We start from the raw sequence: 21,298 nt of genomic DNA, 5'->3' as shown, positions 1-21,298 counted from the left end.
CAAAGGTTAGAACAAAGATTGTAATATAGGTATGGGGAACATCTGAATGCCGTTAAAAAAAATTTAACACCATACCAGAGCTAGAATTAGGGCAGAAAAAAAGATCTTCCTGGTTTTGACCTCGAAAGGCTTGTGAGCTGTAAGCTAAGTAAGATTATTTACTTTCAGAACTGGAAGATTGTAATAATTTATTAAATAATTGTGAAAAAAGTCTTGTCGATAGATTTTTATTAATTAAATAAGTTTGCATTTTCAACTGTAAAATTATATTATTATTATTAAATTATATTAATATATTATAAAATTATATTATATTAATATATTATATTATTATATATTATTATCTAACATTAACTATATATTTCCCCCTTTAGAGAATGTTTTTGTAACAAGTCTAAAATATTAATTGACGAAAATATCACCCACATTGCGTAAAAGTTAAGTTCTCAAAACTGCCACTCACTTAACTTCAATTACCTTTAATGATAGCTTTTCTGCAATACATCTTTAGAGCTAAAAGTGAAGAAACATTTGCTTAAAAAAGGAAATTAATTTTAATAAATTGCTATGACATAAAATTTTTAATCAGTTAATTAATAAATCATAATGATTAATACTCAATTACAGTCATATGTGATTCTTGCAAATATTTTTTCCAATGCACACTGGGTTGACATTCGTCAATTCAAGCGTATTTGTTTCTTGCTCTTTCAGGGGCACCATGTTAAGTGGGCCAACGTAGCTAACACCGTGAGGACAGACATTACAGAGACTGAAAGAACATCCACGTCTTATCCGGGATTCGAATTCAGAACCTTTCTGATGCAAGACCAGTTCCCTGATCCCTGAACAGTCTAGTTGGCATCTTTGCAGATATAAAATTTAATACCTGCAATCTTTTGTCTTGTCAGACCGTTTTAAGAATTATAAAATTATTTAAGCCGTCGTTCCTACAAATTTCTCATAGTGTCTTCTCTAATAAATTTTATGAGAAATTTTTCATACAAAAGCCATTATAATTTTTTTGTAAAAGTAAAATGACACTCGTCTCGAGAACTGGAGTTGAAAGATAATATCTATATATATATTTCTCTTACACGGCGACAAAAAAAAAGCCTCGTTACAACTCCCCGAATGGCAACGCTAGAAAATCGACCAATGATTGCCGCTAAAAATGTCACATGCCAAATCTAGCTGAGATGGCTCAACATATAGCGCTTTTAAAAACGGAAACGGAAATAACCAGACAGAGCATAAGCTAGGCAGAAATAAGTAGTCTTTGTCGATAGATCTCTATTTTAGTTTTTTGTCGAATGCGCTTTTTTTCACGAATTTATTTGACGATTTTTGATTTATATCACGAATTTATTTGTTTATGCAGGTTTTTCCATTGCAATTCACTTATTTCAATTTTTAATAGACTTAATTATAGCCAAAATTTTAACATTTTTAACGAATTACATGTTTAACGATATACATGTCATTTATTTAAATTCAAATTTATTTTAATGACTTAGTATTTACTAAAAAGATGTAATTTTTTAAAAAAAAAGTTTTTATAATGATTTGAATGATTGTTTTGAATTTTTAGAATTTTGTGCATTTGCAATGCACCTAAGTTAGTAGCGAGCGAAGCGAGCTTGGTTTGCGAAGCAAATCATATAACATTGCGTTGCAATTTCCGGGGTTGGCGAGCGTTAGCGGGCAGGGGGCGCAGCCCACTAGTTTAAAATCATACTTTTTGAAAGTCTCTGCTAACAGTTTTATTCAATTGGTTTAAGAAATTCATTTGCATAGTGAAGCAAATATTTTTCAGAATATTTCTTTATGCTTGAGAGATTACATGCTTTCTTAGAAAATGTACGAAAAGGAAATATTTGCTGCAATTTTGTCATAAAGAAAAAGGGGGAAGACACGTTATTGAAAAAAAAGCTTATTCTTTCAGATGCTTTCGTTATGATGATATGGGCATTAATCATGTCCTTATCGAATATCTGTCATCTATTGAAACGCATCTTCATGATATGGATAGTGCAGAACTAATATTTATCCTTCTTTTTATCCAATTCAATCCTTCTTAGCAACGGTATCAATTTTTCCTTGAAAAAGGTATTATTGATTTTTAATGGCATTAGAATTTATTTTGCATTAAAAGTAAGTTTTTGTGTCATTTCGTGCCATGTCGTTTATTTTCTATTATCTCACTATATTAAAAAAATCTTAAAGGTTGCCAACGTCACCGTGGTTTTGGCTGGTCAACTTATTTGTTGTAATGTTACATTTTGTTCATTGCGTCAAAACTATAAGACTTAGAAACTTGAAATTACGAAGTTGTGTAGAAAACTGTACAGGGAGTTCAAGGAAATAGGAAAAGAACCTTCGATGATTAGTTTGGGAATTATTAAGCTTATCAGAAGAAAATACACCATACGTACCACTCTACTGACCACAAGAATGCAACTTCAAAGTTGAAATTTGTTATGTTGAGAGATCCATCTTTGTTTATGTACATAGAGTTTTTTTTTTCGAAAATCAAATTTGTTCAAAAATTAATGCAATTTCAAATGCTTTTTTCGCAAAGTTTTTTTTTTTTTTTTGGAATTTTTCCTTTATGAAAAATATTTTGCATTTCTATACATAATTAATAGAATTTAGAAACTTGAAATTACGAAGTTATGCAGAAAAAAGTACAGGAAGAAAGAGAAAATATAACAATTTACGATTGCGCACCTGGTTATTACGTGATAGAAAACTTCATACGCTTCAAAAATATACAAAAATGAAATGAGTCAATTTCAAAATAAAAATTGCACCTATTTTCAAGACTTTACAAGCGTGAATGTAACGAAACAAAAGGGATTTGAATAGAAAAAAAAATGCGAAATTGCCAACGAAAAATGGGAAAATAAAGGTTAAAAACAAGAACTAGAAAAACCACAGAATCCAAGAGAGAGAAAAAAGATGAAAAACAGAACAAAAAAGAAAAATCAGTGGTCGAAAGGAGGATTCACGCGTCATGGAAAGATGGGGAGAAACTTATGCCGTTAACTAGAGAATCAGCACTCGAATGAATAAAATAAGATTCCAGGGTATCAAGATGAGCTGACGTGATCAAGATGAGATCAGAGTGTTTAGTTACAAGGACATCTAAAAAAGGTAACGTGAAATTAATTTCCGAGTCTAATGTAAATTGAAAGTTGGAGTCAACCGAGTTGGCAACAGAAAGTAACTCTTGAAAATCAGTTTCACTGTCAATTAAGACAAACGTATCTTCAACATATCTCTTATACCACGATTCGTTCGAACGAATTCGAACGATTTAAAAACTTTTTCTTCGAAATAATGCATTAGAATATCATAAAAAAAGGGCGAGAGAGGGTTGCTCATGGATAAACCCTCAGTTTGTTTATTGAAATTACCATTGAATTGAAACGCATACAGGAAAACACAAGGGAAATAATATCTCCGATTTCAATAAAAGAGAAGTGAAGTTCTTGCAACCGTAGATTTACGCAATCAGTATCATTTGAAATCAATGGCACCTCTTTTTGATGAGCTTGAAACAGGTCGACTGTCACTTGAATTTTGTATATTTTTGTAGAGTATGAAGCTTTCTATCAGATAGTATCTTAACGCTTCAGTTTCTTGGGATTATTAATTTAATTGAACTATCAGTTCGAGAATCATTAACTCTCGAGCTTGTGGGGGAAATATATTATGTTTGGTCGTATATATAGCCAGCTGAGACGCGAATGCGGAGTTTGACAAACTGAAAGAGTTATTTTTAAATGAGGCAACGCAAATTTTGTTTCGAAATATCTATTTTTTGAAAGTTGTTGTAATTTAAAGTGTTTTTTCGTGATTCTTTTTCAGTTTTTTTTGTGCTTTAAATATTGACTATTTATCCATTGTTGTAGAAAGTTTATTTTTCCCTCATAAGATCTTTTTATTTTTATTTTATAAACTCACGCTCGAGTAGATGTCAATCAAAAATGGTAAAAAAAGTAATATAAAATGTTTTTTAGCCAATTCCTACTTAGATCAACAAAGAAAATTATTATCTTAGCTAATTTTTATTAAATAGTTACAATGTTTTCACCCATATGAAACTAAAATTAATTAATTAAATTTAATTAATGAATTAATATTTGAAAAAAAAACTGTATTAACATCAAGTGTCATCCACTATAAGTTTAAAAAATTGTATTTGAATTTGAATGAATGAATAAAAAGTATTTTAATGACGATAGAAAATTTGAACAATATATGGAAATATATATAGGGAGAGTGTTAATTAATTGCAAGAATTGAAACAAAAAAGGAGCATTGTATCCGACAACTATAAAAGTATAAATTTCGTAACGTGGACCACATGTGCTACCACGTAATGTTCTTTATCGAATTTATCACAGAATATAAAATAATTAAATATTTAAATCTGCACAATAAGCTATTTTTTTTTGTTCAAATAGGGCTATAAGTTAGAAATTATCACTGGTGTTATTTTTGAAACATGTGAAAAACTAAGTCACTTATACTAAAATTTAAAACAATTACTAACGCTTAACCAATCAGAAAATTCCATTAACAAGTATAGCTATAAGAACTGTCTACGTCAGGGTTTCCCAAACTTATGAATTTTGCGTACCCTTTCTAAATTTTTCGTACCACTAATAAAAAAATGAATTTATTTTTTACTATAAAAAATTGCACAAAAGTTAAAAATCACAATTGGCTGTTGAAACCACGCATTATTAACTGTTAACTCTGCAAAAATAGCCAATAAAAAAAATACGTAATCGTAAATTTTCAAGACTAGCTTTGTTTTTAAATAAAATTTTTTGAAATTTTCGTTTGTTGCAAGATATTTCGCATAAGAACGCGTACCCCCGCTAAACTGTTCCCATACACCTGGGGGTACGCGTACCACACTTTGGGAAACACTGGTCTACGTCAACGAGTATAATTACTTCTGATTTATTTCTTCTTATTAAGTCACACAGTATATATTCTTCAGGTTAAACTTTTTTTTTTTGAAGTTAAGATCATTATTTTTCAAATCTTAGTAATCGTCCATTTCTTTATGATTAACATGTTAGCAAAATGTTCTTGCATAAAACTACAATAATTGTATATTTCAAAAACGAAATATTCTGTGTTTTGTAAAAATTAACGGACTACTTTTAAGGGGAAAAAATAATGTATGAATAATCAATAACGAAGGTAATCGAGCAAGGGGTGGAGTCACTAATTAAAATATATAATTTTTAAAATATGCAGATGTAATAGCGAAACAAGTTACGGAATATTTTGTGAAAATACGAATTGTAATTTGATAATAATTTTTTATGCAATGTTTTCGAAAAACAGTTACCCCTAGCAATGGATTTTAGCAAACAACGTATAAAAAATTTTATAATGTTCTTTTAAATACAAAAGCACAAATTGGTTAATAACTGATTCAAGGATATAATGCTTTAAATCAATAAAAATCTATACAAGTCACTTCTTTGGGACATAATTTACTTATACGTATTTGGGACATAATTGACTCCACTGATTTTCATGCAAAATGATTCAGTCATAAATAAACGTGATAAAGTGTTACGTGTTGACATGCTGAATGATATTGGCGGTACGAATAAACCATGGGAAATTTATTTGCATGAAGATCTTCGTTAAAAAGTGTCAAGCATTGTGTTGGTAAACTCCCTGAATTCTAAATTCCTTTGAGAAGTTTGCAGTGGTGATTGCTGGCTTCAGATTGGTTAAGATGGGTTTTTACTTTGAAAACATATTTCATGAAGCATTGATAGAAATTTATCATAAAAACTATTTGTGGTGAAAATTGGAATAAAATTAAAAACTTGTAGTTTCACTGAGAAATAAAAGTACAGTCAAAACTACCGGAATATTGTCAAATTTACCTGTTTCTGGCTATATGGAAGCACAAAAAACTCGGTATTTTTTACAAAATAACTTTAGTAATAATTTGGTAAATTTGACAATGAAATAAGGTTTTATAATACGTGATAAAATGTGGTAAAATTTGTTAATTTTAACACACATTAGAGCAAAGCATAAAAAACTATTTATTCGATTAAAATTGTTTTTCAGTTTTGTATTTTATACTAAATGTGGCATAAGAACTACAGTTTAGAAAGCTAGAATTTCCGGTAAACCGTTGCCTTATATGATGGAAAAATTATCAAATAAATGTTTTAAATACCGTACATTTAGAATTTATTACCCAGAATTATGTTTACCCAGAATTATTTATTACCCAAAATATTTTTCTCAGTGTAGAAAACATAATTTTGCGTAAAAAACATATCTTTGTTAAGATTTTATTCTTAATTAGAACCAAATTGCGTTATTTAAACCTTTAATTTACAACTGCATCTCATGATTTACATGCAAAAAATCTCACTTATTCAAATTAATAAATTTTATCACTGCAAACGTTTGATATCTTACTCTAAACAATTAAAACTAAAACAAAAATTAAGAAAAATTCAATCATTTGAACTTTTGACAGCAGAAACAGCACTTAATAATTAACACTAAAACTACGTACTCTCCTCTTAAAACTATAATTTTACGAGACTTTAATTCTTAGAATTATAATTGTAAGAATGCACTTTTAATTCTAACAGTAGCAGCCAAACCTATGATAATTTAGACACTCATGACGTATTGAGTCATTAAATGTAACTGCACTTCTAGGAATATAAACTCTAAAAGGGATAGATACTTGTTGCAGGTCAAAGTGTAATTTTTCTGAATTTACACAAGTCGTATGAACAGCTCATTAAATTTTAATAGCCTCATCTCTGAAACTTTTCTGTATTTTATGTAGTGTATTGCACTTATTTAAAATACTTCATTAGTTTAGTACTACAGTTTATTTCCGAAAATGTGCTGGATCTGACTTTAAAAATTTCGAACGTAAATATCTTAATTGACTGTGTTAATTTATGAGCAAAGGTATATTTTTATAAAATTGAATTTGAGATATGCATTTAAGTTTTGTTTAATTGGAAGTTGTTGCAATATCGTAACTGTTCGTTACTATAGAAGTGCTTATAGTAAACTTAATTTACAAATTATGTGCGAAAAATAATGGATTTTATTTACAATGTTGAATAAGTTGGAATCCTTTATAACTAGTTGTAATCCTTACTTGGGACTTAAAGTGCACTCACCTCTAAGTTAATAATGTAATTCCTTCATTAAAAAAAAGAGAAAAAAAAACAGAATTGCTAGTAGTAGTTTTGAAAAACTAATACGCGTATTGAAATTCGGAATATAAACAAAATCTAATAATTCTGAATATATTAAAAATGTAAATAAAAACCTAAATCGCAGAAATTCCCTTGCCTAATTCACTAATCTTCTCAACAACAAAAAAACTGAACACGTGGTAAAAATTGGATGCTCAAGTTTCCCGAAACTTGTTTTTGACGAAACCGTTTCCTGGTATATATATATGCCCCGACCAAAAATTTCGTCAAAGTGAGGAAATAATTTTCGTCGTTTCTTCGAGGAAACGAATTTCGTCAAAATTAAAGAAATATTCCGTCATTCTATTTTGTGTACAAAAAAAGTCTCGTATCTCCTCGTATATTTGTTTTACCCCGACACACTCTATGTAAAATGTAAATATGCAAAAGAAAAATTATTGAAATAAAATATTTTTAATAATATTCTTGAAATATTATAAAATAATCTTAAAAATATTTTATTTTTTTCCTTCTCTTTTCATTAATCTTTATTATCTTCCATGTTTTATCTATATTTTTTAGCTTATTTTATGAGTTCTACATACTTGCAGCTTATGGACAGTAAATGAAACTTATAATTTTTTTTCCATTTTTCTCTTTTTATCCTTTTCGCTTTATTGCACCACATTTATATATATGTAAAACATTTTCTTAGGTCTAGTATAAATATTATTCTTTGTAAGTGCTTTTTTTCGAATTCCTAAATACTTAAATGCAATTTACTTCCGATGCAATTATATTTCCTTTTGAACCAATTATTTTTAATAACGGTTTCACTCTTTTAGTAAAATAAAAATAATATTTTATTTTGCACGGGGTTAATTTTATATTTTATTTCTTGAACAGATGTTTCATGACAATTATTCCAAACTAATCATTAGCATTGAGGTAAATTTGTATTTTTTGGCGTTATGTTTTCTATAAATTGGGAAAAATAGTTGTTTTTATGTTTTTAATTGCTTTTTGAAATTCCAGATTGTATATTTGCGTCTTATATAGTTCACTTTCAGATTTTATGTATTTAGCTACTTTAAAAACTAAAATTAGGAATATTTAAGGCTTTTTCTTAAACGTCTGTAAAGTTTTCAAAGGAAATAATTATAGCTCTTATAAGTTAACTGAAATCACAGTGTTTGTTTAAATTTTTTAATCAGTTTATAATTTCACTAAGTAAATAACTCATAATAAACATTCAATTTTTGACATTTTCCAAAGATATAATAATAATAAATAGATTGTCTTTCCTCCTTTGATATTTTTTCATCAATAGACATATTTTTTTAAAGAAAAGTGGATAATTAGATTTACCACTGAATCTTTCGCAACGAAGATACTGACAAAATACTTCTAACAGATAATGACTCTGCTTATTTTATGCAAAAGCGTATGCGTAATTGTATAGCGCAACTTAAGAAATAAAACTCTAATTTTAAAAGATTTAGTAATTCTTATCTTATGTTTTATTATTTTTGAGAAAAATTTCATTTCGAAATCACATGAGTTTTCATTAAACAAAAACGTTCAAATAATTCACGGACTGCTTCTTCTGTCCTATGTCATCTCATTGCATTCATGGAGGTTTTAGCTTCTTCCTGCCTGTTTAATTCTACATCTTGGATGTATGCCTTATTAGTGACATTCAATAGCATCTACTGAATTTCAACATTAATATTACATTTTTACAGTCTAGAGCAAGGGTGGCGAACCTTTATACACCAACGTGCCATTTTTTCAAAAAAAATTGTTTAATGAAGTCACAGTCAATTAATTTTGACTTGATAATTATTGGGAAAATAATAATATTAAATGCTATCAACTCGAAACTCTTTTTTTACATTGAAAAAAATACATTTCGCAATGTCTCAATTATACGCGTAATTCAACTTGAAGCAACATCAGTGGGACTTCTGTTGTTGCAGATTAGATGACAAATAATTTATATTAGGTTGTAAGATATTAGTTTAAGCAGGACTGTTGCTTTTTTTTTTGCTGGTTATTTATTTTTAGCTTGTTTTTTATGGTTATTAATTGTTTTTTAGCATTAATTGTTAATTTTTTTATTAATAATTGCTTATTATTTTGTTTGTTTTTGTGAATTTTAATTTAATTGTTACATATGCTTCATAGTGCAATAACATTAGTGTAATAACAATTTATAGTACAATAACAATTGTGATCGGTGGCGTGCCCAAAATATTGTGTCGCGTACCATAAATGGCACGCGTGCCATTGGTTCGCCATCCCTGGTCTAGAGTAACGTCATTAGAATCCCCTGATAGCTTTCTTTTCACCCATGATGTCAAAACGGATTCTTTCCCTATTCTGATCCCTTTTTTCATCTGATTAAAAAACCGATTGCATTTAATGTGGATACTGATTTTAAAGCACTTGCTTATCAGGAAAAGATTTGCCTGATTCATTAGCCATAATTGAGAAGTCATACTTTTTATTTTTTATTTTGTGTTGTATTTTTTAATCAATTATTTTACTTGATATTTTCAATGAGCAGCAAGATATGTTTCTGCACCATTCATTATACCACTTTCATATTATTAATTATCAGCCCCTTAATCATGGTTTGACTTTAGCTTCATTTTCATTGGTTATGAAGCATTTTATACAGCTTATCCTTGATTGTGACCCCATGTGTTGTGCTAGTGCCTTCAGTGAGCAGCAAAATATGCTTCTGCACCATTCATTATACCACTATCATACCATTAATTAGAAGAAACCCTCTAATCATGGTTTGACTTTAGTTTCATTTTCATTGATTCTGAAGCATTTTAAATGTTGTGTTTTAAATCAAGGAATATATTTTAACATTAGATGAAAAACATAGTGTTAAACTATGTTGGAGCCCTAGATACATAGATTATACACACACACAGATTACACGCCACAGATACAAGTTCATACAACTGAAAAAAAGAACTTATTAAATTACATCATATTTCTAAGTTCATTTTTTTAGGAATTAATCAAACTGTACATTTTATTTTCTAGTTACGATTGAAAAAAAATCGCATCTGGATAAGTATTATAATTGAATATGATTTTCTTGTACAGTCATATTTAATCCAATTTTTGAGATATCTTAATTCCGAAGTTATTTGTTAATCGAATCTGGAGCATTTCATAGAACATTTTGATCAATGAGGAAATTAGTAGCTGGAGCGCGAAATTGAGATAGAATTTCTGTTATAAAATAATGCAATATTTGTAGAAAAAAATTGTCTAGACTTCCTCAAACTGATGCTTTTTTTTTTTTTTTTTTGGATTGGACGACGAGTTTGTAATGCAAATAACTGAGAATATTAGTTTTTTTAATTTAAAAAATGTAGGCTTTTATCACAAACTGATAATTTTACTAAAAAAAAGAAGAAAAAAGAAACGCTAAATAAGCACAAATAATAATTGTCTAAAAGAATTACAACTAAGAATTTGAGAGGGAAGTTCATACAATTTCAAAAATAATTTTTTTAAAGTAACACCTTTTTGCCAATTGTTGTAAAACGCAACTCTTAGTAGTGGTGTAAGAGAAAATTTATGAGAAAAGTGGAAAGAAATTTATGCCAAGACAAGTGTAAAACTTTTTAGCTTTGAATGCCACTTTGCTTTTAAATTGTCAAGGTTTCCTCATATCAGATAAAAAAATTATTTATATTATTATAGTGATAATAAATATCTTGTTTATCCAATGAAAGTTTCAAGAGCCATGGGGAGGAGATAGAATGTTCGCCTTCCGATGAGGTGAACTGGGTTCGAATCCCAGCAATGTCTGGTTGATACTAATTCCGCACCTGGCTCACACCGACTGCAGTGCTGACGTAAGATATCCTCAGTGTTAGATGCATCATGGGTTAGAGTCCCCTTTCCATGAGGCTAACCGTCTGAGGTTTTCATGGTTTTCCTCTCCATGAAAAGTAAATACGGGTTAGTTTCTTCAAAAAATCCCAAACGAGGGCAAATTTCTTCCAATACTTGATCCAGAGTTCCCTTGTCTTCTGGATTGGGTTTAAAATTACAAGACTACGGAGTTAAACATTAGTTGCAGTAAGCCCAAAATTGGATCGTCTGTTCAGCGACGGTTATAAAATAAAGCAAAATATAAGTTTCAAAAACAAAATTATTAATTAAAATTATTAATTATTAAAAAATGAAATTATAAGTTTGAAAAATCAAATTACCAGTCTTTATTGTAAATGAAGTAAATTATACTATTAAACTATTTAAAGTAAAAAGTTAGTGGAGAGAATGGTCCGTAATGGGTTAACACTGTGATTTAGAAATATTTGTAAGTTAAAATATTGCAATTAAATCTCGTTATAAGTTTAAAAAAATTGTTAAAATTTTACTATGTCTGAAAAATGTTTGTAGAATACTGTAGTCGAATCAATTTTGGGAACTACTCAGTCAAAACTTATGCAGTATTATTTAAATTTTAATTAAGAAAGATTAATTCATTTTTGAGAAATGTTGTCAGATTATAATAATTCCTGTTTTCGGCTGTGGATGTTTTAATTTAATACAAACAAGATAATTATTCTTTATATAATTAGAAATCAGAAGTTCATTTTTAGTGGGATATCCAAAAAGTGTGTTAATTAAAAGAACTATAATTATTTATGCATTAAAAAAATTAAAATTATTTTTTTTTAAAACTTTTTATCGAATTTAAATGAATGGCATCTGAAAGAACCATCATGCATAATGATTAGAATATTTCAAGCATCACGAATGCGTTTATAGAAGTTTTTATAAATATGTTTATGAATATGGTTATTTAAATCGAGATGAAAGTTTGCGAAGATTAATTCGTTGGTAGAGAGAAATAAAGCAATGCAATTCTTAAAAAAATAGCAATCATCTATTCCAGAATTTTTGTCCATAACGCCATATTGCTCTGAAAGACAGTTCACTTCATTGCAATTTGCTTAAAAGCTCATTACTCAAGCTGCTAATTTTCTAAACTTTATTCCAAATTTTGAGCGTTGTTCTATTTAGAGTAATAATAAATATTAAAAAATACTTCTTATTTAAGATTTGTTATTGATTTTTTAAAGATTAATTTGCCATTTTTTCATTATATTTTCTATAGAATTATAAAATTTTGTTCAAAGTTTATAAGTTGTCATATCAAATTGAATAACATATTTAAGAGGACAAATGCCGCAGAAGAAATGTTGCATGGAGAATTCTCTATCAAATACATTAGTAGTTTATAATTCATAATATAATGAGTTCAGGTAAGTCAAAAAAAAGGAAAAGAAAACGTCAAAAGCTAATTGTTTTTTTTCTTCAGAATATCAAATTTAAAATAAGTTTTAACAGGATTAGCTGTTGTTATAAAGAGGAAAAGAAACATTGTCATAATTTGTTTTTTCAATTTGATATTTGGAGAAAAAAAAGTTTTTCTGAACTTGAAGCTTTATAGTTTATTCTTGGTTTATCTGTACGCATTTTTGAATACTTTATATTTTAAATTACTAATGTAATTAGGAGAAAATGTGTCATTGAATATTTCCTTCGTGATATAACGTCTTCCCAACTTAGAATCTTAAGAAGTATAACGGTTGCAATTTAGAATGTTTAAGTCTACTCATAATACCAAAAGTTTGTCAATCGCTTCTTTTAATTTTTTTCTTAATGTAAACTACACAAAGAAAAAAGTATTTTTAAGACTACCTGAATGTGGTAAAATTTACCGTTCTTCTTACTGTATTGGAAAACCAAATATATGAGAAATTTATACCGAATTGCTTTGGTAATGATTTTAGTAAAATTAAAATATTGTTTTATAAAATAAAATAAAAATTTAAAATTTTATTTTGATTTCTTAGAGGAAAGAGTAAAAACCATTTACTCGGTTAAATTTACTTTTCAATTTTGCATTTTTTACTAAATGTCTGGTAGCTGTAATTTTGAACACCAGCATTTCCGGTAAACCGTTACCAAATAAACGGAAAAATTACCACATGAATGGTTTAAATACCATATATTTTATTTTTATTTCCAGAATCAAGTTTTTCTTTTATTAAATAGTGTCATTAATATACGGTACTATAATTTTACCAGATTTTTTTTCTTTGTGTACTTTAAGTTTTTTTGTGTGGTTATTTTTATGAATTGTTTTAATAACTAAACTTTTTATGCCTCATATTTTAAAGTAAGAACTATTTAATCATAAACATAAATTTAATATTAAAGTATGAAACTCATTTAATGCATTAAAAATCTCTATATGTTAGGTCAGATGCCTAAAGAAGATAGATTGTTGTAAAATTTGCCAGAAATAATTTTTTTTTCTTTTTACAAAATCGTACCACCCATGAAGAATAAAGTGTAAGTACAGCTTACTATCTTTAAAATTTTTCATTTATTTGGCCATTTGCCATTATTATTCCTGTCACTTTATAGCTTTAAAAAAGAGCTTTCGACCAATAATGGATAGTAAACTTTTTCTAAAAACTGTTTATAAAACTTCGCAAAGAGGAAAAATTCTGAAGTTAAAAAAAAGCACCATTTCATCAAAAAGCTAATGGATAGAGAGAGAGAAAAAAAAACACAAAACATATGAGAAAATACTAAAAGTCAATTTTACGTATGCTTTTAAACTCTTCAATTTATTATTCGATCGATGTCAAGTGAAGGAAAGGTTTTAAAAGAAAGACTTTCCGTTGTATTTTGTTCGTGCACCAGATAAAAGTTTATTGTTACAAAGAATACGAGTTTTTCATGATTTTTACAGTTAGCGTTAAGTGATGGTTAGGATTTCCTTTTATGAAAAAATCATTGCATAAAATTGTTGTTTTCGGAACTTTACAATATGATATAATTTTTGTAAAACAAAGTAGTAGAAACATACTATGGGGGAAAAAACGCGGTCAAAGCCAAAAGCGTTGCCGAACTATGGTAAAATTTACCCTTGATTCTGACTATACGGGAAAAGCTTAGGTAATTTTTAACAAAACGCTTTTGTAATGATTCTAGTAAAAGTACCATTAAAATATGGTTTTATACTATGTGATAGAATTTAGTAATTGTGTTAGTAATTTTATAGTGATACGATAGAACATGAGTTTAAAACTATTTATCAAATTAAGTTTGCTTTTCAGTTTTGTATTTTTTACCTTATGTATGTGGTAATAAGAATTTTAATTTTGGAAACCAGAATTTCCGGTAAGCGGTTACCATATTGATAGAAAAATTACCAATTTAAAGGTTTAAATAGCGTATATTTTGATTTCATTAACTAAAATTATGTTTTTTTTAAATCAGAAATGTCATTATCATACAATACGGTAATTTTACCAGAATTCTGTGTGCTACATAAGAGGTTACTATAATTAGTTTACTAGATGATTATGCCTTTGAGTTTAATTTAAGTAGCAGCTTGAGCATTTCATTTCATGGTTCTAAAACCACTGTGATAGATATATTACAAGTCAAAATTACAATAAAAGCAAATTAATTTTATCGTATTTTTGAATGTTTAATTTAAAGCTTTACCTAAAATACAATAACATAAAAAACACAAAGTAGAAAATCTATAAAATTTAAAATGATTTAAAAATAAATTTAATAGCTCGATATGTGTTTATTGTCTTACAATTTTCTACTGCCCTTATTTATAATTTACTAAAAATACTTTTCTAATAAAAAATAATAGAAATCACTAATGGGGGGGGGGAATCTTGTAATCTAAATTTTGACAACTTTCGGTCTAGCTAAAGCACTCAAATCCATACTAGAGTTTTGTTCCTGAAGGAAAGACATACTTCAGTCATTTCCAAACAGTTACAAGTAGAATTTATCACCTTATTATCACCGATTGGAACTTGCTGACGATTGAAATGTTGACTAGTTTCTTACAAGAAATATGCTCAATCTTTAATTAAAACTTTAATCGTTTATTGACTAATCAGGATAATTTCTATAGTTACTCAAGAACAATTTATACATTATTACAAGGAATTTAATGCGTAAACAAATTTTCACCTCTTTGCAACTAATTAGAATGTTCATTGCTTATTACTGGAACTATGTGCATAAAGACAATATAAGTTATACTTTTTTTCCTTGTAATAAGTACATGTAAGTGTAGTAAATAAGTTAAATATTTAATCATCTGTCAAAATTTCCATCTTTTTCCGATATGAATAAACTAACAGGCAAAAAACTAAAACAAAGAACAATAATATAATTTTTCTCAGAAAAAAAATTGTATTCTTTAGACTTAAAATGAGAATATTTTACGTTTAATTCACGAACAACGTAATAAGCTTCTATCACCACTTAAAACTGTACTTCAGTATTTCAAAAAAAGTTATAACCATATGTTTTTCGTTTTAAATCTAAAGATAGTAAAATTATTTCTTCTTTTTCAGTTCACTTCAAAAATGATGTTCTTCAAATTTCTATTTCATTTTAGTATTTGCCATACAGATAATTTTCTATTGTTCATCGTTGTCTTTTCTATTTATTTTAATCATAAATGTAAGTTTTTATTTTATATGTAATAAAATGGAACAAAATTATCAAAAATAGCTATTATGAAAAAAGTAAAAAAAATAAAATGATTTTTATTTAGAATCCAATGTGCTTGTGCTATAAGTGATGACAGACATAAATAGTTATAATTCCCATCAACATAAAGTGACGCTTCAAGATTTTATGAAAACATTAGAGTATTTTTACTTGAATTAGCTGTTTTATAAAATAAACTGTAAAATTAACCTTCGTAGTAGGTAATGATGCATTGTTTGAAACATTTAACTTCCAAAAAAAATTTTTCTTAGAAAAATTTACCTTTCAACCTTTTAAAAAGTCTATGTGATTTTTTTACACATAAAAATGTCTTAAAGATATATTTCTTACTCCACTTTTTCTTACATAGCCATCTATATCTGACTGAAAACAACACTCTGGTCCGACTTTAATGGCTGATGACCATTGCCTGATTTATCTACCATATGGTCAATTACGTTGAGAATATTTTTTACCGAAAAATATAGGTTGGCAAAACGAGAGAACCATTCATTTTTTCTGCCTCAGAGATACTTGTCAAATATATATATCCATTCACCATGAAGTAATTCAGCACACCGTTTATTTGATTACAACTATTACTCATATGACAGAACCAAAGCTAGTGTTACTATTTTTTATTTATTTCTCTCTCTATTTAACGCGAAAACCGAATTCCTGGATGATTACACACATTATTTATGGAATAAAACAATGAAATTGAAACAGCTGTGTTGCCCAAATAGACTGCAAAAAAGAGAGTAAAATATTGTCTGAACGGCAAACATTTTCTGATTGGTTAAAGTGTGAATAAAATTAACATAGTGCTACATAAATTTGAAATAATTGAAATAATGTTAGCTTAGTATATAATCTTAATGTATATAATTAAATGTATATAATCTTAACAACACCCATTAATGCAGCTTTTAAACTCCATTTCGAAAATGATATCAATGTTGTTGTTGCTCCTAATGCCACTTCCGAAGCGTTTCTTGTTTCTCAGAGGCGCCGTCTATGGCCGACTTCAACCGACTTATACGACTTCAACCATGCACACGTCACAGCCCGTTTATAGGGCGGATCCATTCATACATCCATTCCCTCATCCACAGATCGTAATTTTGACCCGACCAGAGATCAATGAATCTTCAATTCAGTACCTCCAGGGGTATTATTTATGATGGGAACATGTAGGACTTCGTGATCCGACAGATTTAACATGAACCAGTCACCATTTACTACATGGGGAGTCATTGGCCGGCCAAGATCGAACTCACAATCTCTTGGACATGGGCCCAACGTCGTACCAACCAGGCTATCCCACCCTAATGATATAAATAAACTGTTCATATAAAGCGTCGTAATTTAATATTTAGGAAGGGAAAAAAAGCTTCCTGGCAAATAATTAGCAAGATTCATGAGAAAAATAACGATGAGTTAAATTCAATAAAAGCCAGCTTAATTATATATTGAGGTAAAATGCACTATCATTTTATTGGGAACCGTATTTAATATTCATGCTAAAACAATCCTGGTAAATTACCGTATTTTTATGGTAATGACATTTCTGCTAAAAATTTCATAATTCTGTAAACCCTATTTAAACCATGCATTAGGTAATTTTTTCGTTCGTATGGGATCAGTTTACCGGAAATACTGGTTTTCAAAATTATAGTTCTTATTACCACACATTTAATAAAAGTACAACCCTGAAAAGTGAATTTAACCGAATAAATGGTTTTTATGCCATGCTCTATCATATCACAGGTATCATGATAAAATTACGAAATTTTACTATATTTTTTCATTGCACCGTATTTGTATTCATTACTAAATATANATCTTTTTAAAGTACCACTCTTCATTTCACCACCAGCACTCAGCTGGAAGTGAATGTATTAAAATTATGAATTACCACTACACGAAAATTAATCAATCACACACCCCACACCCAGATATATATATATATATATATATGTAGATAGGTAGATAGATATAGATGTAGAAATATTTATATATTATTCTTTCTTCAGTGCTTCTATAACTGCAACTAAAACTTCCCATTGACGTTTTTGAATCATTAAAAATTATTTTATGATTTTATCTAAAACTTATCTATTCTATTTGGAACGAAAGACTAAAGCTAAATAATCGAAACACATTATGTCTCTATTTTCATGGTTTAATGGATTCTATAGAATCCATTAAAAATGAATGAATATCTTTATATCTCATTTGTTAAAGTACTAGTTACTTTTTCTATTCTTCTAGGATTTGACCCACATTTTACCTCTCTGTGGCTGGAATCCATGAGTACTTTACTTAATTATAAACAGTGACTAATCAATCAATCTTTAATACGAGATTTTCTCTTTTCAATTTTTGACTTGCATGCAAATAAAACATTTGATTCCATATTTTTTCATTTGTAAGAGATCGGGTTGTTGCCTTGAATAAACTGGCTTCGTCGCATCAAAACTATAGGTATTATACAAAAGCAAAACTTTTTACAATTTATCATATTTAATTTTACACAATAGCACGAGATTATTATTGCATCTTTAGAGCGTACATGCACATATTTTCCATCTAATTTTCTCATAACAATGTGAACTAATAGTGCAAGTTCAGTAGAAAATGCGATAATAAACTAAACACATACTTTTGAAATTATTACGTTTTGGTTTAAGATGCTCTCCTTACCATTATTGAACCAGTTTAGTTGCTTTGACAAAGATTTACCAGATTTTTACAGTTTTCGACATTTTACCCCATTCCAAAACCATATTTTGATCAATTTAAAAAAAGAGGGTATTTTCACTCTGCTATCCATTTTTGCGAGTCTTTTCCTGCAGATACCCTCAAATTGTCCATGGAATTAAAATTCAGATAACTTTCTGGTTGCTTTAAAATGGCCACTTTGAAAGTTTTTCTTTCTTTTTCTTTTGGAATTATGGCAAAGGTTCAAGTCCAACTGAAAAGTTCCATCTTTGGATGGAAATCTCTTTTTTAACTCTGACCTCATTCTTTCTATTATTAATTTCTTGTAATGGGTGATGTTAATCCTTCGTTAAACAGCAGAAAGTTGGCCTATGTTGTCGTATGAGAAACAACACCGAAATTTTTTTTTATTAAGTTGAAAATCAGAAACTTTACATTTGACTCAAGTAGTACGGATGCGCAAAATCTTGACGACATATAATGTTGTTCTTGACTTCCAGGAATCCATTGCTGCTGGTTGATTTGGTTGATGGAATAATAGTTTATTTAGTTGGCTACGTAAACTGCTACCTAATTCACTCATTAAGGGTTTAATAAAATTTAGATCGCGGCTCGGAGAACTCCAGTCCATTTTTTGAACATCAATATAGTCAAACCCTGTTTGACTTAGGGGATAAAGTGCCCGCATCCCAATGAGGAGACCTGGGTTTGAGTTCCACAGATGGCTGGTTGATGCGAATTTCTCACCTGGATCACACGAACCACAGTACTGACGTAAAATATCCTCATTGGTGGTCGGATTATGGATTTCAGATGGGATTATGAATCAGAATTTCCTCACACAGTGCACAGTTCGTGTTTCCATTCAAGCGAACTGAAAACCATGAAAATCATCCCCACAGTATGATGCTTCAAGTGGGTGTCGAGATACTTTTGGCATGATAAGTGAAGGCTTGCTACTGCACTATTTATACTAAATTATTAAAATGCAAAGCAATAAAATCCAGTTTGCTAACGAAGCACTAAAAACTGCAATAGCTTTCAATCTAATTGAAATATCTAAAAAATACTCGTGTTAAGTTCATGAACGAAAACAAAACTTTCAGCATGCGATTTCACTCTGCAGTTGCATTTCTATGGCCTGCAGAACTGCTGGTGTAATAATTTTACTTCAAGTTTAACAGTTAATAATGCTTGAACTAATTATCACATGTTATATTATTTATTCCATTGTACTCCCTGTACATTTTTATGCACACCTTAGTAATTTCATCAGTCTTATACTTTTTGCGCAGCAAAACAAAATGTAACATAAATCTTAACTCACAAAAGAGCGCTGTCAGAGGCTTTTTGTGATTTGCAAAAAGTAAAATAGTTGTTGCTGTTGTGCGATTTCATTTTTAATATGATAATATATTAAATATTATAGAAATTACAATGTTTTCAAGGTTTGTCTGAAACACAAGAATAATAGAAATTAGAGCAAGCAACAATAACGCTTTCATTTCTTACAATATTTTTTCCGTTAGAAAAGTGGGCAATAAGCATCCACTAATTCAAGCATAATAATCTTATCTTTGATTTCTATTTTTTTTCCTTAAATTAAATGGCTTATTTTAACATGAATCGTTCTCTTATTCGTTGTTGAAACATTTTATATATTCGCAGATGTGTCTTTTAACATTTTATTAAATAATTCTTAAGGAATGTATTCCATGTTCAGACAAATTGTCACGATTTTAAGAACCTTTTTCCTTACCGATAATATTTGTTATCGGTATGTTTAAATATACATCTGAATGGGCTTTTATGAAATTTTATAAAACAAAAAATAAAATGTTCCAATTTTAAGCAAATTTTAATGCCTTCAAGAATCATTTTTAAACTATTAGAAAGTACCATCACTTTATGAAAATATATATCTCCATTTGTTTTGTGAGAACAAAAATTGTGAAAATAAAACATTTTGTTTGTTTTATCACAATGTAATATTCTCTACTAGAGTATAAGTTTCAATATCTGCAAGCAATAATAAAATTGATATGTTTCTCTAAAAATAAATAATTGTTGCTTTATTTATTGACTAATATATCATAATATATATTATTTATTATTCTTCATTGATTATGAAAGTAGACACTTAGCTTGTGGAGATACTTTTAAGAAAAAAGAAATTACTCTCAAATAAAAAGAATACTCACTAAATTAACAATCTAAAATTTCGCAAAATTTTATTATAGAAATGTAATTTAGAACAAGAAAAAATAGTTATTCAGCTTCGCTATTATTCTCTTACTCTTAACTTCTAATGATTTTAATTTAGAATTCAGAAAAAAATGCTACTTTAGTATCGAGTAAAAAGAGATTTTGTTCAAAATATCAATAAAATTAAAAGTTGAACTTCTAAACTTTCGTAGTTTGTGTTGAAAATTTTATGTAAGAAAAACCCTTAAGACTTTAGAAAATTTTAAAAAATAGAATTAAGAAATTAGAAATGTTGTTGAAATTTATTAAAAATGTCAATAAATTTCAAATCGAAAATTAAAATCAGTCTACAACATATGCTTCTCAAAACCTTTATAAGAACATTCTTTTGCCCACAGCTCCATTTAAAAATTCACTCCTTATAAGTTAATTAAAAAAATACTCCTTACAAGATACTGTAAAAAGAATAAAATTAACATTAATGGGTACTAATTTTGCGTGTATCAAACTTATGTATCATGCAAAACAAAGTTACCTTTGTACCTTACGAAATAACATTC

General features: G+C 28.4%; 1 protein-coding gene across 1 annotated transcript in view; it reads right to left on the bottom strand.

The window, feature by feature from the left end:
• Positions 1-21,298, bottom strand: part of LOC107456211 (glycerophosphocholine cholinephosphodiesterase ENPP6) — a 39,940-nt gene that overhangs the window by 17,965 nt on the left and 677 nt on the right. The gene's annotated exons all lie outside the window — the stretch shown is intronic.

This window comes from Parasteatoda tepidariorum, chromosome 3, assembly GCF_043381705.1.
Source record: "Parasteatoda tepidariorum isolate YZ-2023 chromosome 3, CAS_Ptep_4.0, whole genome shotgun sequence".
NCBI classification, from domain to species: Eukaryota; Metazoa; Arthropoda; class Arachnida; order Araneae; family Theridiidae; genus Parasteatoda; species Parasteatoda tepidariorum.
The sequence above is the reverse complement of the archived record's forward strand: the minus strand, read 5'-3'. Positions and strand labels throughout refer to the sequence as shown.